The sequence below is a fragment of the Carettochelys insculpta genome, chromosome 19 (assembly GCF_033958435.1).
Source record: "Carettochelys insculpta isolate YL-2023 chromosome 19, ASM3395843v1, whole genome shotgun sequence".
NCBI classification, from domain to species: Eukaryota; Metazoa; Chordata; order Testudines; family Carettochelyidae; genus Carettochelys; species Carettochelys insculpta.
The window spans coordinates 11,583,216-11,606,628 of NC_134155.1; the positions used below are offsets into that span (position 1 = coordinate 11,583,216).

The 23,413-nt window shown below is 40.1% G+C and overlaps 1 long non-coding RNA gene across 1 annotated transcript in view; it reads left to right on the top strand.

Annotated features, from left to right (window-relative positions):
- The first annotated feature begins 18,649 nt into the window (after positions 1–18,649).
- The window catches only part of LOC142023109 (uncharacterized), a 36,952-nt gene continuing 32,188 nt past the window's right edge, over positions 18,650–23,413 (top strand). The window contains exons 1-2 of the long non-coding RNA XR_012648114.1: positions 18,650–18,730; positions 20,367–20,443. This is a non-coding gene — a long non-coding RNA (uncharacterized LOC142023109). The remainder of the gene's footprint in view (positions 18,731–20,366; positions 20,444–23,413) is intronic.

A 23,413-nucleotide genomic window follows, 5' to 3' on the forward strand; every position in this document is an offset into this window, starting at 1 on the left:
CCTTCTGGGTGAGGCTTCTCCGGCAAGTCCGGCTGGAGAGCCTTATCAACAAGAGCATTTTACGCTTCATTGCTCTGTCCTTCCTGGCCCTGGCTGTGAGCTTAGCACAGTGAGAACGCGTCTGGGTAAGCTGTAATTCCCCCAGTTGTCGGATGCCTTCGCTACGCCCCACGGAGGCCGGCATAGCTTCACGGCCTGACTCCCGCTTTTTAAAACCTGAAGAGGCTATTGCGGTAAGTCCTTCATTGTTAATAGGGTACTTAGCACTTAATTTGTGCCTTTCCACCCCAAATAGTGATCACCGGCCTGCGGGGCAGCGGGCGGCCTAAATGGCCTTCACGTCCGCTCTTCTCTTCTCCGCTCCTCTCTTTTTTCTTTTCTTTTTTTTTTTTTTGATATTCCTTGTCTTTGCTTTCTCTCTCTCTTTTTTCTTTGTTTAATAACCGAAACAACAAATTACACGTGGAAAAAAGCCACTAAGTAATCTGACTCTGGCCTTAGCCTGAGTGGATTCCGTCTGCAGCCGATGGTGGTTGAGAAGGAACTGGCGGGGACCGGATCGCGCACACGGCCGGGGGCATGCAGGGGGGCGGTGCGCACCGGCGCATGCATGATCCAGGAGAAACTGCTGGAAGATTTCCGATCTGCGGTGCCGGGCGAGCCCGACACCTATTGTGGAGCACCCACGGGGACCACTCGAAGAAGAACTAATGTTCACGTGATGCAAATGGCAGAACTACAGCAGAAGTCTCTGTGTTTTCAGATCTTCAATCCTCCCGTGCAAACAAAGAATAGCAGAGCTTCAAACGTTACATAGCAAAATGGATACAGATTGGGAATGCAAATGGAAAGGAAAGCATATGCGAGTGTGAGGACAGAAAAGTGTACATATTCACTGATTATAGCAATACAACAGAGGGTAAGGCACATTAAGATTAGTTCCTTAGATCAACTCTATTTTATCCCCCAAACTGCAATTCCCAGTAAGTGCAGTACAAATATACATTAGATAGAAGAGTGTGTGTCTGTATGTATCTACAATAATTACAAACTCCATCTTGCTTTGTGTACACTGTTTTGATTGCAAAACTGAACTCTGTTGTCACCGTAGTCATTTTGTGGATTCCTGGATGCATTGGCTCAGGCTGATCAATGTCAGTGAAAGGTCCATAAACTGCAGGGTCTCCTGTTCAAATGGAAACACTCTTGTACAATGAGTTAGCTAACTTTTATGGAGAACCATTCGTCCAAGTGAGCTGGTAACCAAGCAATGGATCACCTGACAAGACACTGGAAGTTACTGAAGGTGGTCAGCTGAGAAAGGGGACTGTAACCCTCTACAACCCTCTACCCTCTTTTATCAGGTATTTTAGGGAGACAGAGCCTGGAGTAGCCTAGGACCAAACAAAGGCAAGCCTGAGCATCAGAAGGAAAAAGAGAAAGAGAAGAGGAGACTCATGATCTGACTATACAGCGGCTGATTCAATCCCATTGGGCGTGATTTTAGAAACTTCATTTTAGAGTCTGTATGTTTCTATTATCATGTAGGGGGTCCACACTGACGGGGAACTTCGAGAGCATACAACAGCTATCAAGAAAGACTGGAAGAACTGTTGCTGGTCTCAGGATCTTGGCAATCAGATGTCAAGTGTCCCCACTGCCAAGAGGCAGGGTCAGACAGGGACTCTGCACCTGGAGTATGAGCGTGATGCCTGAAGCCAGAGACACACACACAGTCCAAGCATGGTGAATGCCCTGAGGGGAGCTCATCCAGTATGCTAGCATGCTGTTCAATCCATACCATTTGCAGACAATATTTTTGCAGCAAAATCTTCCCTATGTAACTACTAAACTAAAGATAACTATTAAGGGGAAGGTTATGTGTGTGGGATCAGATGAAAGAGGGTCTTGAAAATATTGACATAAAGCATAAGGATTTTTTTTTTGGTTGAGATTAGGATTCCTTTAAAAGGTTGCATTTTTCTTCTGGTAAATTTTCCCCATAGATGTCAAGCTCATGCCCTGTAACAGTAAAATCATCTAAATTACACACCAAGGTAAAAGTCAACATATTCTGAAAACCATATTCTTCAAGATTCGTGCCTTATAGTTCTTAAAACTATTAACAACAACAGATGTCTTCCACGTTATCCAGCATATTTTAAAACAAAAATGGTGGTGGTTAAATTTGCCTGACATATGAAAAAGTCGTTTTTCATTCATTATGTAACAAATGGTAACGTGTACGATTTGGTAATAGATTAATGTGCTGCCTTTTGGGAGATTCAGTGGCATGATCATTTTTTGCAGGGTTGGAAGTCAGACAGGCAGCTTTCTTGAGCAAGCTCATTTGTCCTGTCTGCTTCAAAACCAAAACCAAAACACTACTACTAACTTTCTGTTTAAGGCTATGTTTACACTACAGAGGTCCTTCAAAAGAAGTTGTTTTGAAAGATCTCTACCGAAAAAAAGGCTTTCAAAAGATCGCAACTACACACACAAAAGCAGATCGAAAAATTGATCCACTGTTTCAACAGAGAGCAGCCACACCCTGGCTGCTCTTTCAAAAGAATGGGCCAGGAAATGCTGCGGATCGAAAAATCTGGCACCATGGAGGACTGCTCTTTAGAAAAAGGGCCTCCAGGGCATCTACATACATCTTTTTTCCCCAAAAGAATCTTTCAGAAAAAGGCACTCTTTCTCATCTGGGAGTGGAAGAGGGCCACCAGAAAAAGTGCCACGTTCTCCCAACATAATACCGAAAGAACGCATTTTGTGCACAGATGCTCCACAGGATTTTTCAAAAGAGCCCTGGCTTTTTTGAAAACATTTGCTAGTGTAGACATAGCCTAAAAGAAGAGTTAGTAAAAGCAGCAGCCCAGAAAACTGCTGGGAAGAGATGGGAAAGACAGTGGACATTGTATTTGCTTCAGCAAGATATCTTGGCTTACAAGATTTGACATCTTTCCTCAAATGAGTCAGACTAACCATATTCTTTTTCTAACTGAATTAATGTACAATTGCCTAGCAGAGAGTATCATACTTCAGATATGGTTTTCCTAGGCTTCTGTTTAAACTCTGTTTGTGGCTTATCACACAAGAGAGTTGTGAGCTGAAAAAAATGATTTAACACAAGAAATCAAACAAGACCCAGCCAATCTGGTAAATGCATGTGGAACTGAGAAGCTGGATTGACTAAAGAGTGAACTGTCAAAAAGCAAAGCTAAAATTTGTTGTGATGGGATTCAGGTTGTAATACATCACAGATGTTCAGGAGAAAAATGATTAGAAAGAGTAACTGGAGTATTAGCTTAATACTCTACCCAGTATAAAATGAGAAAGCTAGGAAGCACTACTATTGAGAAAGACTGGAGAAACAAATTGTGTGAATAATATAGATTTGCTACAGAGTAGTTTATAGAGGAAAGTCGCAGTTTAAATCCAAAAAAGTAAAAAACTAACTTCACAATAGATTTGTGTGTGCATATTGCTAAGCCATAATAAAGTGTAACATGACGGCGTACAGCTTACAGTCTATCCTCAGGACAGATCCAGGACAGAAAAAGTGGGAGTATTTCTAATCCAGACTGAAGTCTACTTGTTATGTGCAATTTAGCAGAGGTTTGAACCAAGTATTGTAAAGGCAGATACTATGCAGTCTCTTGCCCACACCAACCTCTATACGGATCTACTGCAAGTATTGTGGCAGGGTCAGTCCAGAGGGCTCCAGCAGAGTGGGAGACTGGCAGCTCAATAAGGGAAAAAAGACCTACTAAATACAAGCAGGGGGCAGAAGGGCAATTACAAGTAGCTGGGAGGGAGCTGACTTAGGCAGATTAGGGCCAGCTGTCTCCACTGCTGGTTTGATGGAGGCCCTTAAAAATCCTCCACAGTTGGAAGTTGTGGGGAGAGTGAGTGGATGGGAGGAGAGGTTTAGAAGAGATGGAGAGCAAGAGAGAAAAGAACAGAAGCTTGAGAGGGTCAGACCAACTTCAGCTCAGGAACAGCAGGAGAGGGAGTCCCAGGAGGAGTGGCTGGCCCCCCTAGGACAGAGGCAATGGGGGAAAAGGGGTGAGAGAGAGACCCAAGCATGGGCCTGGGTAAGAGGGGCCATTGCCACAATATTTAATATTGAAAGATGTGCCCCTTGGGGTAGGTCTATATTGCAGTTGGGAACATGCCTCCTAGCCCAAGCACACAGACTGGCTAGCTCCGCTCAATCTAGCACACTAAAAATAGCCCATATGGATTTTGCAGCAAATGCTATCCAGCCACCAGAGCTCAGATCCTGGGTAATGGAGAGAGGGGATTGAGCAGGCTTGGACTCAGAAAGCCAGCCTGAGCCTTGACAGCCATGCTGCTATTTTTAGCAAGCTGGCATGAGCAGTGAATGTCTAGCCACACTTGAAGGCATGCTCACAGTTTATGTGTAGAGAGACTTGCGGTCAATCAAAAGTGTTACTTCTGAGCTGTAATGGTGAAAGTGACTGGACTACAGACATCATCCAAATAAATACAAAGTGGATTAGTCAGTAGCATACTGTGATGGGAAACTTTACATAACCATAACAAGAGTTTTGTGGTTTTTGTCAGAACTATGACCAATCAGATCTTCAACCCAGTGGATAAACTTAACCCTTAAGAGAGCAGTAGGAATTAACTTTGCCCAAGCAGTATCAGTTGTAAGTCCAAACTCTTTTTTCAGGAGAGTACATGAAAAGTCCCATAGTTTCTGGATTGTTGACATTTGCACTGAATATAATCAAAATCAATTAAACAAACGAATACTTGTAAAATAGTTGGTATCCAATGGTCAGTTGACAGTGTCATTTTAGAGCAAGTGTATTTGTCATTGTCCTTTTAAATAAAGACTCAAATATTGTGTATGTATGTCTACACTACAGTGTGAGGTGCGAAGACAACATACAAACCCACAGTCCAAGGTGGGCTTGTACAGTCCATACTGCCATGGTTTCACTGATATCTTACAAGAGCCAACTAGATCAAAGCTCGCTGTTGTACATAGGCACATATTACAGTCACACCTTTGACTGCAGTGCAGACATACCCATAGACAAAAATTTGTGGAGAAACTAGTTATAAATCAGTAGCAATTGTAAAGGACTCCACTTCTGATATTTTCATGGCTGCACACTGTTTTGCTCAATTGTGTGGACTTGGCAAAGAAGTGATATCTAAAGAAGGATTAACTCTATTGATTGAGCCTTCTGAAGAAAAACCAAACTCTGGTATTTCAGAGACAATTTTCAAATTGGAGAGCAACATCAGGAAGCAGCAAGACAACACTAAGTGCTTACAGGTTGAACCTCTCTAGTCAAGCAACATCCATGGTCTGGCATGATTTTAGTCAGTCAGATGTCCACTTCTAATGGGTGTGGCCAAGTTTCCTGTGATCTCATAAAGTTTGTTTCCAGCTACCAGTCTTGGTTCTGAAGTGTGCTTCTGTTATGTAGCTGTAATATACCCCTAAGTGTCTCCTAAGAGCTCAGTCAGCAGTGGAAATGTTGGTCATGCTGCTAGACAACATTGACCACCCGTAGGTCAGCAAATTCTCTGGTTCAGCACCGGTTAAGTCCTGAGGGTGCCAGACTAGATAAGTTCAACATATACATTTCTGCAAATTACAGCAAATCTAATATGCATAAAATGTACAAAAAAGTATAAACTATAGCAGCAGTCCCCAAATTATGTTCTGGCAGAACATTGGTGTTCCATGAGCTATGGCAAAGCATTCCACCATTGGGATTGACTAATGGCAGTCTTTTCCCCATTCTCAGGGAAGTAATGTTCCTCATTGTTAGTCTGATGATGTAAAAAAGATGAAGTGTTCCGCAGAGAGTGCCATCACTTCCAAGTGTTCCACAACCAGAAGAAGTTTAGGAATCAGGAGGGTCACAATTTATAAACCAAACATTGCAGCACTGTGCTAGTGCATGAGAACCAGAAAATGAAACCTACTAAAAATAACTGTGAAAGGACCCAATTTCAGTGCCTAAGTGCAAATATGAAAAGTGAATCAGAGTCAGTGGTGCCAACTCCAGCTGTCTAAAAATAATGAGTCAGGATAAAAATAGCCGGGAGCAGTTTTAAAATAATGACATTATTTTTAAAATAATAAATGTGGGGTTATTTTTGTCTTCTGGTCTTTTGAGCCTGATGTTTCATGTGGTTATCTGCATTATGATGGCTGGAAAGATTTTTTTCTAAATTAAAACAAAGATTCTTAGCCAATCACATGTCTTCACAAGTTAAGAGAAGCACCAAATATCATGAGACTCAAAATAAATGAAGAGAGATGGCAATAATTCAATATTTTTAAATGTGTCTGAGTTCTGATATATGAAGGCAATAGCAGAAATAAATAGAAGGGGTTATATAATAATGATTTGTCTTGGCACAAAAGTTCATAAAAGGATGAAACAAAATGAAAAAGTTTGCTGCTCAAAGAGACCACATATGATGATGAAAGTCATGTATTTTCTACCTGGGAACATACTAGATACCATGGACATGTATAATATTTAGTGTGCAGTAGGACAGATAAAACTATGCAACAACACAAAAATTATATTTCCTTTATGATTTTATCCAAAACATGTGGAGATAACAGATTAAGAGTTTCTAAAGTGAAGTGCGAATAATTCTGAAATAATTTTAAAAGCAGATTTTAATAGAGGTTGAAAATCTCTAGTCCAGCACTTGCTCATCTGGCAATATCCATAATACAGCATGATTTTAGTTAGCCAGACAACTGCTTATCATGGGTGTGACCACATTTCCCATGGTCCCATAAAGTTTGTTTCCAGCCACCAGTCCTGGCTCTCAGTGTTTTGTGCTGTTATTTAGCTCTAATTTACCTCTAAATGTCTTCTAAGAGCCCAGTCAGCAGTGGAAGTGTTGGTAATGCTGCTAGACAATATTGAACTCCCATGGTCGGGCAAATTCTCTCATCTGGTACCAGTCAGGTCCCCAGGATGCAAACTAGAGCGTTTCAACCTGTAGAAGTACTGCAGCCAACTCACAGCAGAAAATTGATTCTCATGCCAATTTAAGGGCTTTTCGTTTCAGTTTAGCAAACAAAATTCATTCAAACGATAAAGCTGAGATTCTCTGGTCTGTGAAACCCACTAAAAACCACAAAAGAAAAAAAATCCCTCAGCTGCCAATGTCTGTCCTAAATCGTTATTAAAAGACTTCAGTAATCCATTGTCAAGCTATTTGAATTTTTATGTCAATGAATGTGTAAGGTGGAGCCACAAATAAGAACATAAGAACGGCCATACTGGGTCAGACCAAAGGTCCATCCAGCCCAGTGCCAGGTGCGCCAGAGGAGGTGAACTGAAGACAATGATCAAGCGATTTGTCTCCTGCTATCTGTCTCCAGCCTTTGACTAAAGGCTAGGGGCACCATACTTTACCCTTGGCTAACAGCCATTTATGGACCTAACCTCCAAAAATTTATCAAGCTCTATTTTAAACTCTGTTAGAGTGCTGGCCTTCACAGCCTCCTCCGGCAAGGAGTTCCACAGGTTGACTGTGCGCTGTGTGAAGAAAAATTTTCTTTTATTAGTTTTGAACCTACTACCCATTAATTTCATTTGGTGTCCTCTAGTTCTTATATTATGGGAACAAGTAAATAACTTTTCAGTATTCACTGTCTCCACACCATTCATGATTTTATATACCTCTATCGTATCGCCCCTCAATCTCCTCTTTTCTAGACTGAAAAGTCTCAGTCTCTCTAGCCTCTCCTCATATGGGACCCTTTCCAAACCCTTAATCATTTTAGTTACCCTTTTCTGAACTTTTTCTAACGCCAGTATATCTTTTTTGAGGTGAGGAGACCACATCTGCACACAGTACTCAAGATGTGGGCGTACCATAGTTTTATATAAGGGAAGTATGATATTCTTTGTCTTATTTTCTATCCCTTTTTTAATAATTCCTAACATCCTATTTGCTTTACTGACTGCCGCTGCTGCGTGGATGTTTTCAGACAACTTCACTATAATTCCAAGATCCCTCTCCTGATCTGTTGTATCTAAATTTGCCCCCATCACATTGTATGTATAATTGGGGTTATTTTTCCCACTGTGCCTTACCTTATACTTACCCACATTAAATTTCATTTGCCATTTTGCTGCCCAATCACTCAGCTTGCTCAGATCTTTTTGAAGTTCTTCACAATCTACTTTGGTTTTGACTATCCTGAACAGCTTGGTATCATCTGCAAACTTTGCCATCTCACTGCTTACCCCTTTCTCTAGATCACTGATGAACAAGTTGAACAGGATTGGTCCCAGGACTGACCTTTGGGGAACACCACTAATTAGCCCCCTCCATTGTGAAAATTTACCATTTATTCCAACTCTTTGTTTCCTGTCTTTTAACCAGTTTCCAGTCCATGAAAGGATCTTTCCTCCTATCCCATGACCACCTAATTTACATAAGAGCCTTTGGTGAGGGACCTTGTCACAGGCTTTCTGGAAATCTAAGTGTATTATGTCCACTGGATCCCCCTGTCTGCATGTTTGTTAACCCCTTCAAAGAACTCTAATAGATTAGTAAGACACAACTTCCCCTGCAGAAACCATGCTGACTTTTGCCCAACAAATCATGTTCTTCTATGTGTCTGACAATTTTATTCTTTACTATTGTTTCTACTGATTTGCCCGGTACTGACGTTAGACTTACCGGTCTGTAACTGCCAGGGTCTCCTCTAGAGCCCTTTTTTAAATATTGGCGTTATACTAGCTGTCTTCCAGTCATTGGGTACTGAAGCTGATTTAAAGGATAGGTTACAAACCACCATTAATAGCTCTGCAATTTCACATTTGAGTTTTTCAGAACCCTTGGGTGAATGCCATCTGGTCCTGGAGACTTGTTACTGTTTAGCTTATCAATTAGTTCCAAAACCTCTTCTACTGACACTTCAATCTGGGACAGTTCCTCAGATTTGTCACCTACAAAGGACGGCTCAGATTTGGGAACTTCTGTAATATCCTCAGCCGTGAAGACTGAAGCAAAGAAATCATTTAGTTTCTCTGCAATGGCATTATCTTCCTTGATTGCTCCTTTTATATCTCTATCATCCAGGGGTCCCACTGCTTTTTTAATGGGCTTTCTGCTTCTAATGTACTTAAAAAACATTTTACTTTTGTTTTTTGAATGTATGCCTAACTGTTCCTCAAAATCTTTTTTGGCTTTTCTTATTACATTTTTACACTTAATTTGGCAGTGTTTATGTTCCTTTCTATTTTCCTCACTAGGATTTGACTTCCACTTTTTAAAGGATGCCTTTTTATCTCTCTCAGCCTCTTTTACATGGTTGTTAAGCCCCGGTGGCTCTTTATTAGGTCTCTTACCGTGTTTTTTAATTTGGGATATACATTTAAGTTGGGCCTCTAATATGGTGTCCTTGAAAAGTTTCCGTGCAGTCTGCAGGGATTTTACTTTAGTTACTCTACCTTTTAATTTCTGTTTAACTAACCTCCTCATTTTGTATTCTTCCCCTTTTTGAAATTAAATGCCAGAGTGTTGGACTGCTGCAGTGTTCTTCCCAACACAGGAATATTAAATGTTATTATATTATGGTCACTATTTCCAAGCGGTCCTGTAATAATTCCTTCTTGGACCAGATCCTGCGTTCCAGTCAGTACTAGATCGAGAATTGACTCTCCCCTTGTGGGTTCCTGTACCAGCTGCTCCAAGAAGCAGTCATTTAAGGCATCGAGAAATTTTATCTCTGAATCCCGTCCTGAGGTGACATGTACCCAGTCAATATGGGGATAATTGAAATCTCCTATTATTACTGATTTTTTTATTTTGATAGCCTCTCTAATCTCCTTTAACATCTCAGCATCACTATCACTCTCCTGGTTAGGTGGTCGATAATATATTCCTAGTGCCATAGTCCTATTAGAGGAAGGAATTGCTATCCATAATGATTCTATGGAACAATTTGATTCATTTAGGATTTTTACTTCATTTGAGCCTATATTATCTTTTAATATAGTACCACTCCACCACCCACACAACCCGTTCTGTCTTTCCGATTTATTTTATATCCCAGTATGATTGTGTCCCACTGATTGTCCTCATTCCACCAGGTTTCTGTGATGCCTATTATGTCAATCTCCTCCTTTGATATGAGGTACTCTAGTTCACCCATCTTATTAGACAGACTTCTAGCATTTGTGTAAAAGCACTTTAAAAAACTACCACTATCTATACGTCTGCCCTTCACTGATGCGTTGGATTTTTTTTTTATACGTGACTGTTTCTCATCTGATCTGGCCCATACTTTACCATCTCCCATCTTCTCTTTCTGACTGAGTTCTAGGAAATCTCTATCAATGCAGTCTCGTCTAAGAGAAGTCTCCGTCCGATCCACTTGCTCCCCTGCACCAATCGGCTTTCCCCCATCTCTTAGTTTAAAAACTGCTCTATGACCTTTTTAATGTTTAATGCCAGCAGTCTGGATCCACCTTCTTGTAGGTGGAGCCCATCATTCCCGTATAGGCTCCCCCTACCCCAAAAGTGTCCCCAGTTCCTAATAAATCTAAACCCCTCTTCCCTATACCATCGTCTCATCCACACATTGAAACTCTGAAGCTCTGCCTGTCTACCTGGCCCTGCATGTGGAACTGGAAGCATTTCTGAGAATGCCACCATAGAGGTCGTGGATTTCAGTCTCCTTCCTAGCAACCTAAATTTGGCTTCCAGGACATCTCTCCTACCCTTCCCTATGTCATTGGTACCTACCTGTACCATGACCACCAGCTCCTCCCCAGCACTGCACATAAGTCTATCTAGATGCCTCGAAAGATCCGCAGCCTTTGCACCAGGTGGAGCCACAAATAAAGTTGGTATAAAATAAAGATGTCACAAAGAAGTAAAGACAGTTGATAGACTCAGTGAGGCAGTATGTAGTCTTGCCACCAGCATATCTGATACATTTAAGAATATGCCAATGAATATTTTAAGCAGGTAAGGTTGCTCCAGAAAAATAATTTTAGTAGAAAAATAATAGGGTGACAATCATCCAGTGGTGTTATAGCTTAATTCATAACATTCCCACTCTGAACAATTACTCATATTTCACCTTTCTTGTCCCTGAGGTTTTTAATTCTTCTCTCCAAAATGTAATGCTGTCTTTGCTATTCAATTACACTTTAACCACTCTATCAGATCAAATATATGGACTCTTGTCTGAGTTTCCCTTACTCAGCTTTTACTTCATGAAAAGAAGAGTTACATTCCAAGGTCACAAATGATTAATCTTGACCTGTGAACACTGAAAGTGGTACGTCTTAATATAATACGTAGCAAAGTGAAACATACTATGTACCTAAGAAAAATAATTAACTGAATTTTCCCGACTTTACTCTTTGATTGCTAATTAAGCTTTTAACACAAGATCAGTCCTCTGTAGCTATATTACATGCATACAAAAATAACAGAATTATTTGGCCCTTCAAAAACAAATGTTGAATACATTTGCTTTCCAGGTTTTGCCCAATAGCCTGGTTCCCTCAGTGTTTATAACTTGCAATGCTCAGTATGCTAAAAGAACAACCTGGCTTTGTGAAGGAAGCCCTGTTTGCAAATGTGCATATTTAAAATATCTATTAGTTTTCTGGTAATATTTAATTAAAATTACATCACAGATTAAGGTGGGAGTAAGCACAGTGAAATTACTTCGGGAGAAAATGTTTAAGTGGAGATTAACGAACACAAGATATTGGAGATGGCAAATTACAAAATAATGTAAAGAAATTACTTAAGAAGGAGGCTAGAGGGAAAAAAAATTCCTATTCCCTTCAAGTGGCAGTACATGAAGATTAACTTCTAAAAAGAGAAAACACTTTTTTTATTCAGGTCCACTGTTCTGGACTGCTGAAGTGCCAACTGTTCTCAAAGAATGTCTAGTCCAACTAGGGGGGAGAAAGTCTGCCCTGCTGGGAACTCTTTTGTGTGTGGACAAAAGGTGTGTCACAGGCATGCTGGGGAAACACATGGGGGGGTTCAGATATCAAATTTCTTCAGTGTATTTGCACACGGTCCCATTTATGCCAATTTCAGTGGTGTAACTCCACTGATTCCAACAGAATTACTCTGGTGTATATGAGAAGAAAATTGGATCCTTACTTCAGAAACATTTGGAGAAAGTATAATAGTAATATAACAACAATTTACAAATATACATTACAATCAACAAAGGGCAGTATTTACATACACACCATCCTTATTCTGAAACATAATCCTCATTTTGCATATAATTTATATCCTGTACAGCTACTTAGTAATAAGGAAATTATGCTACAATGCATGGCTTACTCAACCAGCCATAGTGTTATCTGATTTATTTTTTAAGTTAACGGAACAACAGAAGGCAGTCAAGTCAGAATAAATTTACAAGACAGTTCTTGGAATTATAACCAGGGTTGGAAGCATTTTCCATTTATGACAGTGCAATTAGTTATGCTAAGCAGACACCGTGAAACCCATCACAAGAACATACTGAAATAAAGTGTGTTCTGGAACTACATCCCCTGTAGCTCTAAGTCCTGATACAAGTGAACACATGGGGAAAAAAATCTATTTTTAACTGTAAATTGTTCATTTCTGAAGTACTGGAGGGCACATGAAGTACTACTGTCTAAAATTAGATGTGGTACATGGGAAGCAACCATTCATTCTATCAAGTTACTTGTGTGTTTGGTATCAGAAAACAGCTTATGAGACACAGTATAGCCTTTGTACAGATTTTTATAAAACAACTTGTATAACAGCTGAAACACAATGTTGCTATTATAAGTAAGTCTAGGGGAAGATATGCCTCTGTAAGTATGGGTAGGCCTAATGAGAATATAATTCCTGCCCTGCAACAGGTAGGTTCTGTGTATGATGTATGCTTACGATTATTTCAAATGTACAACACATTGTAGGAAACAACCATAAAATCATCTCCACAGAATGCTTATAGGGTGGTAACAGGAAGCCCTAATAGTTGCCTAACCCCGACCCTACATCACCAATTTACAAACAGAATAAACCCTGCGTTTCCAACAGACATGCAACAAATACTCTCATCTTACATTACAGCCATCACTATAGTGATTATTGATTGCAATGATAGCTTTAATTTCAGTCACTGTCTGAAGCTAGACACTGCAGCTGTGATCAACTATCCTGACCAAGCGAATGCTCTTGTCAAACCCTATTCACATGTCACAGTGAAATCAACATATTCTTTTTGCCCTTTACTTCTAGCCATTGTTACGATATTGTCCTTTTACAGCTTCTGGGAATAATGCTCTTGGTATAATTTACTTTTTCAGCCTCTTGTTATATTTTAGTATATATGAAATAACCTTTTACATTTTAAATCAATTCTTTATTAGGCAATGGCCGCCCTATCTACATCATTGTTGTAGCCCATATAGTACCTAAATAAATCACAAGATATATCAGTTTTCTGGAAATATTTAGTTATCTATGTAGGATTTATATTGTCATATATCACCATAGTACCTGGCAGGTATACCTTTCCTACCCTATCTAAGGAATTCTCCCTATTTGAACTTTAATAGGTATAGTTCTGCAGTAGTTACTGGAATTCAGCTACATCATTTCCATCCTGAACTGGCATTGCCTTGTTTAAAATACACTGTCCCCAATATGGTAATTAGAAAATGTAACTAATTCTTAATTCAGTTCTTGACATTTTTCTTTCTAAATAACTAGATCTAACCCAAAAACAACCAGGACTTAAAAGACAAATCGGCCAGAGCTATGTTGCTGTAAATTTGTGCAGCACCACTAACTTTAATGAAGCCAGGATAACATACACTCGCTAAGCATCTGATCTAACTGTATTTGTCCCATACCTGCTCTTATAAATTCTGCTTTGAGAGAAATAGTTTTCCTGTCATTCCATGGCTCCATCACTTCAGCCTTCCATAGCTCATTACTACGTTTCACTTTAGCAAAGCCAATGCACTTAATTTTTAAACTTATATTGTGTGCTCAAAGCTTCCTAATGTTAAATTCAGTAAGACCTAGTTGTATTGACAGATCTGGATAACTGTAAGTTTAGGAGTTACTGCACTCATCTTAGTAGCCACACAAAGATTTTCATTGTCATGAATTTAAACCATAGGGAAATTTGTAGGCATCTGAGTGAAACAAATTTGTTGTCAGGGAAATCTAAAAGTAAACTACTGAACACTGATGAAAACTTTGCCTCCTTTACTTACTGCGGGGAAAAGTCTGAGAATTTCACTAGCATTTTTCCAAACAAATAAATGCAAGCTAACAACTTTGTACCATTCACAAGATCTTGTAACGACCTTACAACAAATTAAATTTGCTTTAAGCCACAGACATACTCATTAAGATGCACCTGGTGAAATAAATGCTTCTATTTGGAGATAAGGCTGATTGACCACTGGATGTCACTATTAGTCTCCATGCACAAAACTTAAATTGCAGTTGTTTGGCATAAGAAAATATTTAAAGATGATAGGATGTCTCTGATTCCCACTGCTCACAATGATTAGAAATATGACTTTCAGATACTGAAAGAACATTGATCCCATTGTTTGAACATTGGTTACCTACTGTGGTAAGAAACACCCACGTTAATATTCCTCTTTTTAGTCCATTTATTGATTAATTTGTTAGCAGTTTGATTAACAGATTCACAAATTATAGGCCGGGGTGGGGGGGCGCACTACTCGATCATCCAGGCTAACCTGCTGTATACCAAAAGCCACAGGGCAGATATACAAGGAATTTCATTGTTCTTGTGGTAGTGAGTTTAATATTCTCTATCATGTGTTGTTCTGGGTGGAGCACAAATGCCTGCTCTCCCCCAGATTCTGCAAGTTTATTAGAAATCCAGCAGCTTAGAAAAGATGATGCTATTTCTGATTAGAGACCAAAAATATTTCCTTTCCTTAATATAGGATGACTCTCTGTCTTCATCTAGTGGCTAGATCACACAGGCTGGTGCGTGAACTGGGTACGGCAAACCCTTGAGTTATGGGAGGGTTGTGTTTCTGGAACCCCTGCATAACTGACCAACCCATGAAAACTGGTCAGTTTCCTGGCTGCTAAAAGCCTTCCCCCTGCCTTCTCCCAGTGGCGCAGCTGTCAGGCTGACAGCCATGAAGCTGGGAGAAGGCAGGGAGAAGGGTCTGCAGAGCTGCGTCATGTTGGGCTTAACTCATGTTAAAGCAAGTTACATGCAAATTGAAGCTGCATATGGCAAGGGTTTACTGCACAAGGCTGACTTGGGTCCTTTGGCCCAGGCCACAGAGGGCACCCTTTTAGATCTAGATAACATGGATTTAGTGCCATTGCTGATGACTTGCCTGGGAGCATCACAATATAGCCAAACTACAGAAGTACCAGTGAGTGACAAAATTTTGTAGGTCAAGAACTGCAAAGAAACATTGCTTATTAAGAGAAAGTGGAAGAAAAGAGTTTAAACCGACTTTATCCCTGAAGGATAAAAGATATGTTCAAAATATCAAAGCAAAGAATGAAAAAGTTAATCAAACACTATGCTTCCATGTAGGGTTAGTAGTTAGTAGGCCTGATTCTCTGATGTCTTGTACTTTTTTGCACTAATTTGGTGGAATTCTGTGCAGACTGGCTACAAAAATCTACTAAATCAGAAAGGCAGCATTTGCTCCATTTTTGTGTAGGTAAAAATGACCACAGCCTGGGGAAATCAAGCCCAAGGGGTAAGAGAAAATGAAGAATCCTAAAAAAATTAAGAAATTTCAACAGGTTGCAAGAAACAGGGAAGCACAAATACACTGTGCAAAACTGGGTCTGCTAGAGAGTCTGTGCCCCAGTTTGCCTTCCTTGGGGGAAATTTTAAAGCCCTGAGCATAGACAGAACTCACTTTTCTCTGAACAAGTAACTCTCAGATGCCTCACAAAGGCAAGATAGTTAGCTGGTGGAAAACCTGTGTGTCTGATGCCTTTACATAACATAAAGCCAATATTTGTCCACAGGAAGAAGATTTTAATAAAAAGAAACAAGAACCCTCAAAACCAGAAAAGACAAATCAACTAGAAGTTGAAAATCTGATTGATCCAAAGTAATGAATTATACAGCAAGAAGCATTTTCTCCACTACACCCACTGGTTTCCACAGGACTATTCTTATGGATGTATGAGTAGGAGTGCCAGAATCTGGCCCAAGAGCATTATGAGAAGAGGGAAGAGGAACGTCTCAAAAGCCACAAAATAATTGCTGTCAATGGATCAAAAGTTTGACATTCCCTCACTGAACAAAAATAATTATTTTACCAGTTGATACCTTGTGTATGAAGAGACTGGGGATTATTTTGGTGGTGACCTACTTCACTGTTTTTAATTATTATTTATCATTCTTTTTTATTATTACTAGTCACTCTAACTCCTTCAGACAGCTGCATTTTTCCCCCACTTAAAAGCTGTGTTGCTGCTAATTCCTTAGCAAAACCAGAAACAATTTTAACTATCCATACTTCCATAGAAATGGCAGGATTCAATCCTTACTTTGCCCATTTCTTGGTTCTATAACATTGCTTAAAGCTATAACCACAAAAATGAAACAATTCTTTTCTAATATATACTTTATGGTCTGCTTGGGGGATCCAGCAATTTACAGAAAATTGCATTAAAAAAACACATTAGACCTACGCTCCATGAAAGCCAGTGGAACTACATGGGCAGCAAACAGAAGAAAGAGAGGGGAATAAACAGGGGTGCAAATACCTGTAAATTTCTTACATGTACTGTCCTATCACAGCCTGGGTCCCTGCCAGCTCTTTGCTGGCTTTTGCTGCAGTTCAGGCAGCTCTTGATGAAACTGCACACTGTGGCACAACCCATTACTTTCACATCTGAGAATAAGTCCTGTTTTCTAGCTGATACAAAGATCCATGTGAATATTTGAAATTATACAAGTAATCATAAAGCAGAAGTATGCTTTGAGGAAATATTACGTATATTTAAACTACAGAAACACTTGACTGTCCAATGAACATCAGACAAAACTTATTGATGAGAAGTTCCTTGGGACAAAGATAAACTTCAAAAATAGGGCCTCAAAAAGTGACACTCCGCCAGAATAAAATAAATGTTCCTGCAAGGTCACCTTTGAGACTTCAATTTGGTGACATATTGTGTCTTGAACTGCCACTATGGCAACCAGCTTACTCTCTGTTCAATTTGCTCCATGGTGGATGACCACCGATTGCAGTTCACTGCCCCTCATGCTCCAGGAGAGACTGTGTATCAAATAGTTCTTCTGCAGCAGCCAAGTGTGGATCGATTACATCCCTGCTTAGCTGAAGAAGTGCTTGATGTGCACTTGCCACTGAAGTGCAAGGGAATTTAACTACAGCTGGGCAGTCAGATAGGACACCGTAGCAGGGCACCATAGAGATATCAATACATGAAGCAGGAGGAGAAGGAAACTACAGATGCCTCCATACTCAACGATCTCCCCTACCAGAATGTTTTACTTACACCAGGGGAAATAAAAGTCAATGAGATAGGAAGGTCTCCAGAGGAAATGCTTTTCTCAGGAAATCTGGGAAAGCTTTGCTTTGAGTACTTAGTTTCCCTTTACCTGAATCTTACTGTAAATCCAAATTTTACATTAGAATGGAATAAACTACGATTATAGAGGCTCTTTCATACTTCAACTTACTTTACTGAAGAGGATATCCAATTTATTTGACAATGATTTCAAATAATTAGGCTATAGTGGGCCCAATGGTGTAATCCTTATTCAGGTGTAATCAGTCAATGGCAATGATGCTGCAAGCTCATCTGCACACAAAAGCTGTACTCCTTTAATTATACTCCTGTTACACGCTGCTCCCCACACCCCCGGGCCAGTGTGAATGCAGTAATACTGGCATAAAGGTGGTTATATCAATACAGCTTATCCCGTGTGAGAAGAGTAAGATAGATCAGTATGAGACACTTTTCTCCCAGCATAGCTGCATCCACATAAGGCTCTGTACTGGTAAAACTATTCTGTAAAAATCACATCCCTACCTGACATCATTCTATCAGCACCAAAGCGGTGTATAGTGTAGCCTATCACACAAGCTACAGTGAAAGCATTTCTGAATTTTTGCTCCATTTGAGTCTGAGAGAGAATCTGCTACAGTCCCAGTAAGCCAGCAGGGAGTGGCAGCTTCTCTAGATGGCATGGAACCTCTGAAACAACAGCTCAGCACTGTAAAAATTCAAGAGAAATATTCTGCAGCACTAGGTTTACTGATCCCCTCCAGCTACAGCTTTGAAACTCTGAAGGGTTTCAAACAACATCTTTCAGTGCCCAGTGCAATGGCAGACAGCCTGCAGCCTATAGCACTCTGTTTGACTGTAGTGAATCTCCTGATGTGTCACAAGCTCTCTAAGAATAACCCATAACACAGAGATATTTCTCTTGCCTCCAAAAAGGGAGTTAAAGGACTTTAGCTTCCTGATTGGACAATCTCTGGAGAGTAGCTATTTGCCAAGGAAAGCAAAAAAGCAAAGGAGGGGGGAAAGAAAGGTGAGACTGACATTTTGGGAGCATATTTATTCAGATTCTAAATAAGGATCACTTCATTTTAGTTAGCCACATTAATCCTATACACAGGAACCTACTTCTTATTGAGACTGGAGATGCCACTTTGAAGGAAAGGTGAGTGAGAGTTTTCAGTAGTTTTAGGCAGTACATAGCTTACTGATACTTAGAGCTGTAAAGAAAATTATATCACATGATCCAGGGACAGATCCTCACTTGCTGCAAACTGTAGCAGCTTCACTGAAGTCAACATAGACACGACAATTTATAGAAGCTGAGGAGCTACCTTCTCTGGTGACTTATATCTAATGGGCTAGGCATTCAGGGCCGTGTCTACACTAGCCCCAAACTTCGAAATGGCCATGCAAATGGCCATTTCGAAGTTTACTAATGAAGTGCTGAAATGCATATTCAGCGCTTCATTAGCATGCGGGCGGCCGTGGCACTTCGAAATTGACGCTCCTTGCCACTGTGCAGCCCCTTTTCGAAAGGACCCCGCCTACTTCAAAGTCCCTTTATTCCCATGAGCTGATGGGGATAAGGGGACTTCAAAATAGGCAGGGTCCTTTCGAAAAGGAGCCCCGTCGGGAAGAGCCGCGCAGCGGGGAGGCGCATCAATTTCGAAGTGCCCCAGCTGCCCGCATTCTAATGAAGCACTGAATATGCATTTCAGCGCTTCATTAGTAAACTTTGAAATGGCCATTTGCATGGCCATTTCGAAGTTTGGGGCTAGTGTAGACGTAGCCCAGGAGTTCAATCCCAGTTTTACCACTGTCTTGCTGTGCGACGTAGGACAAGTCACAAAGACCAATATTTGCTAATGTGTCTTAGTTTCAGACGCTCTGTTTTGGACACTTTAGGCTTAACAGAGGTAGTATGCTCTTACACTCCAGTTGAAGACAATGGGAACCATAGATGCCCCACACTGCTCAATATGTAAAGCTGGATACTCAACAACATAAGCACCATCATCAAAGAAGCCACTTTTCAAATTATGATCCTCATATACTCTCTACTTCAGTTTTCTTATCTGTAAAATGGGGATAATGTTTACCTACCTCAGACGAAAATAATTAGCAATGAGGCTTAATGAATGTTTGCATCATACTTTGAAGAGATACAAATGCTGCGTATTATGATTGGAAGCTAAACCTTTATTGGGAAAAGATACATATAAATCATCCAAGAAAAAAATTACAAACACTCAAAGTCTTAAGGTACCAAATGAAGCCCCATTTACCTCAATGTAGGATTTACAGGCATGAGCCATTATCTCCTTGCTAATCCTCAGCATGAAAATAATTCCTACGCCTAAGTGAGAAGACAGAAAGCTTGAATGCCAACAAAAATGTTACAAGGCAGCAATTTAAGGCTCTGGATCAGGGAACTGACAAGATTCAAAAGCTTCTTGCTCCTTCTCCCATAGTTTCTTCGCCAGATTGGAGCATGTGGGCTGCATTTCATCCATTATTTAATCCATAATTACTAGTCACTTAAAAATTTAGATCTGGGTTCACAATGCATTGTTTAGGGTTATATTGGACCTTTCAAAAAAGAGGACACCCCTGAAGGGGAGTGTATCTGTATCTATATCTACCAACTCATATTGTATTCATGTACTGTATATACTCTAACTGTTAACACACTAATACAATGTGAGTTGGTAGATACTGATATAGATTACACCTTTGAGAGGGAGTGTCTCTTTTTCATATGATAACTCTAGTGTTATTATTCCCTTCTTCTCCAAAAGGCACTAATACTAGCTGGTGTTTTCTGAATATTTTTGGCTCTGAAAGATGGTACAGCTGTTGCATACCCTCATAAAAGGTAGGAATATAATTAAACTTAACTTCAAACTAACGTAAAAAGTAACTCAGAACTGAAACACCCTTGCTTTAGTTTAACAAGTAGCAGCATGGTTTGGCTATGGGTTCAAGCCCCAGTGCTCTTTCTGTGAGACTGAGCTTCCTATCAGGCTGTGCCAGAATCCTCTCTTTAGGGATTTCTGAAAAATGATACTGTCTACAGGTTATATTACATCCTACTTCCATTAAATATTTTGTTCATGTTTGGACTTTGTTTGCTCTATTGTGCTTGTTGCAGTTTCCTCTCTTTTGAACAAAAATAACGGTTAGTCCATTTGGTAACAAATAACTGTCAATATGCAATACATGCATGAATAGGACATACTGCAATATTTAACAGCCTGATTCTTGCATTTTGTGTAGTTAATTATACCTTTTCAGATGAGTGTAAAAGACTGCCAAGCAGATCTGTTAGTTTTTATACTCCTTTGCAGTGGTCTAAATGCAATACGAGATGACAAGACAATGGAGGATCAGACCCTTAACAGCACTTAAATGACAGCACCCTTTTGACATTGACCTACTACACTCTTCCAGACAAATTTATCTGCTTATGCCACCTAAAAACTGGATATTGAGATGCCAGATAAGCAAACTCAGGCTGCACTTGTTTCACTGATTTATTAACGACTATCCTAAATTGGAACAGTTTGTAAAGAACACAGAGAATTATAAGCTGATGAGCAGTATGTATTAATCTGTAACTAATCATCATCAACAACCATGGGCTCAGCGCCCGTTGGTATCTGATACCTCTCCCACTATTTCCTTCCATCTTTCCCTGTCCATTGTGGAGTGGCTTAATTTGTATAGACTAGCTCCACACCAATCTACTATGTCATCTACCCATTCTCTGTGGGTTCTGCCTCTCTTGCCTCTCCTATTGGAACTGTCCATTATGCCAAGCACCAGGGTCTTGATTTTTCATTTGTCATTCATTCTGCAAATATGCCCAGATAGCTGTAACATGCATTGTATAACCTTCTTCAGTAGAATCTGTAGCTAAGCACAGTCATATACATCAAATGACAAGAATAAGATACTTAAAGTCAGAACTTCAGCTAGCACACGCTGGTATAGCTCCCCAGACTTCAATGTTGCTCAGATGATTTATATCAGCTGAGGAAGGGGCTCTTGACATATGTATGATTGCAAAGAGATCAAATCATAATACTGTGCTTTACAGCTTAAAAAACCTAGTTAGCTATCCACATCCAGGCAGCCTGTATCAAATCTGTGTCTATTCAATGTGAGTGGAAATGAGAGATTGATAGCACTGTCTATACCAAGAAAAGAAGATTACTCACCCTGTGCCGTAACTGAGATTCCTTGAGATGTGCGTGATGCTTTGCTTCCATATTTATGGAACTACATATTTGAATATGAACATACATAGCTTGAATATGCTTTATGCAAAATAGGTCAAGTAACCTGTCATTCAAGAGCCTGTCATCCCCTGAATGTGTATATTCTACTAGTGTGCATGCACCACTTTTGTATGAGATGTTAGAAATATGAAGTGCAGATCTGCTTATTAAGCTAGAATTTCTAGTTAGAGTCATTAGTGGTACTTAAGGGACTTAAGAGCCCAGTGCTCAAGACAAAGATGTGTAAATGGTTTTGTTTGCCCTCAAAGATTAAAGTGTGATTGGTGCTACAAAGACATGTAACCATGCCAGCTGGTGCTGGAATCCATCTTGAATTTGGTATCTTCCCACTGTGTGGGAAGAAGGTAACAAAGACTTACCACGCTGGAGAAATTCTATTGAAGGGATGGGATGCAATCAATGATCATCTTCAGCTAGCTTTTGAAAACTGCTTTCACAAATTAAGAGACTACACAAGAAGTTGTTAGGCCCAAGCCAGAGAAAAGATCAGTGCTTACCTGAAGGATTTTACCTGGAATAAGGAGTAGTGAGAAATATATTTGCAACAATCTCCCAGGCTACAGTTACACTGAGGTTTCTATTTTGGGGTACATTTGTGTCCCGAAATAGAAACTCCACGGCCAAACACCAAACTCTAAATAGCAGGGCTATTTCGAGTGCGGTACTTCATTCCTGCTATCCCTCATTGTGAAACAGTAGCAGGAAGTTCAAAATAGGCACTTATTTTGAAATAACTTACGCGATTTGCACAACACAAACTGTGTAGATTATTTTGAAACAGGGCTACAGTGTAGTCCAAGCTTCAGTGTATCAGGCTTAGCTGGCATATTTTGTTTATTTTAGATTACTAACTTGCTTTGATCTGTCTGTTTTCACTTGCAATCATTTATATCCTATTTTTAAAACTTTTATACTTGTTTATTATGAAATCCAGCAAAAATAACTGTTATCTGGGAGAGGGAAGAAACAACTGTATGTATCTCTCTTTCATTGATAAAGTGGGCAAACATCTTCATGAGCTTGTGTTGTGTAAAACTTTCATATAGAATAAAACAGATTTATCTGGGGTTTGGGTCCCTTTTTGAGGGCTCTCAAGTTCCTATAATTGAGCCCTTCCAGAGCTGAGCTGGTTCAGCAGCTGTATTATTCTGCCATCACCCCAACTGTGTGCCTTGGCTAGGGGAGACCAGAGCTTCTGGCCCAGCAAGACAGGTGACCGGGCACCCCAGATGTCAGGTAGGTAGGCTCAGTGGTATGATCGGCACACCCAGTGACAATCACAAGAGGACCTCTGTGATCCAAACCATCACAATGTATGTCTCTATGGGTGTTCCACTGTAAGGGCAGTAGTGCCCTGGCATCTGGAATCAGAGTGCCTTTTGGACCGTATATGCTCTCCTCCCCATACTGCACTATGAGTGGCATCTATAGTAGGGGTGAGCAACCTTTCTGAAGCAGAACGCCAAAATTTGACTTTTTGACCTCTATGTATGGTCCAAGTGCTGGAGACACTTTTTGAAGTCACTAATAGCCCTACTTACAAC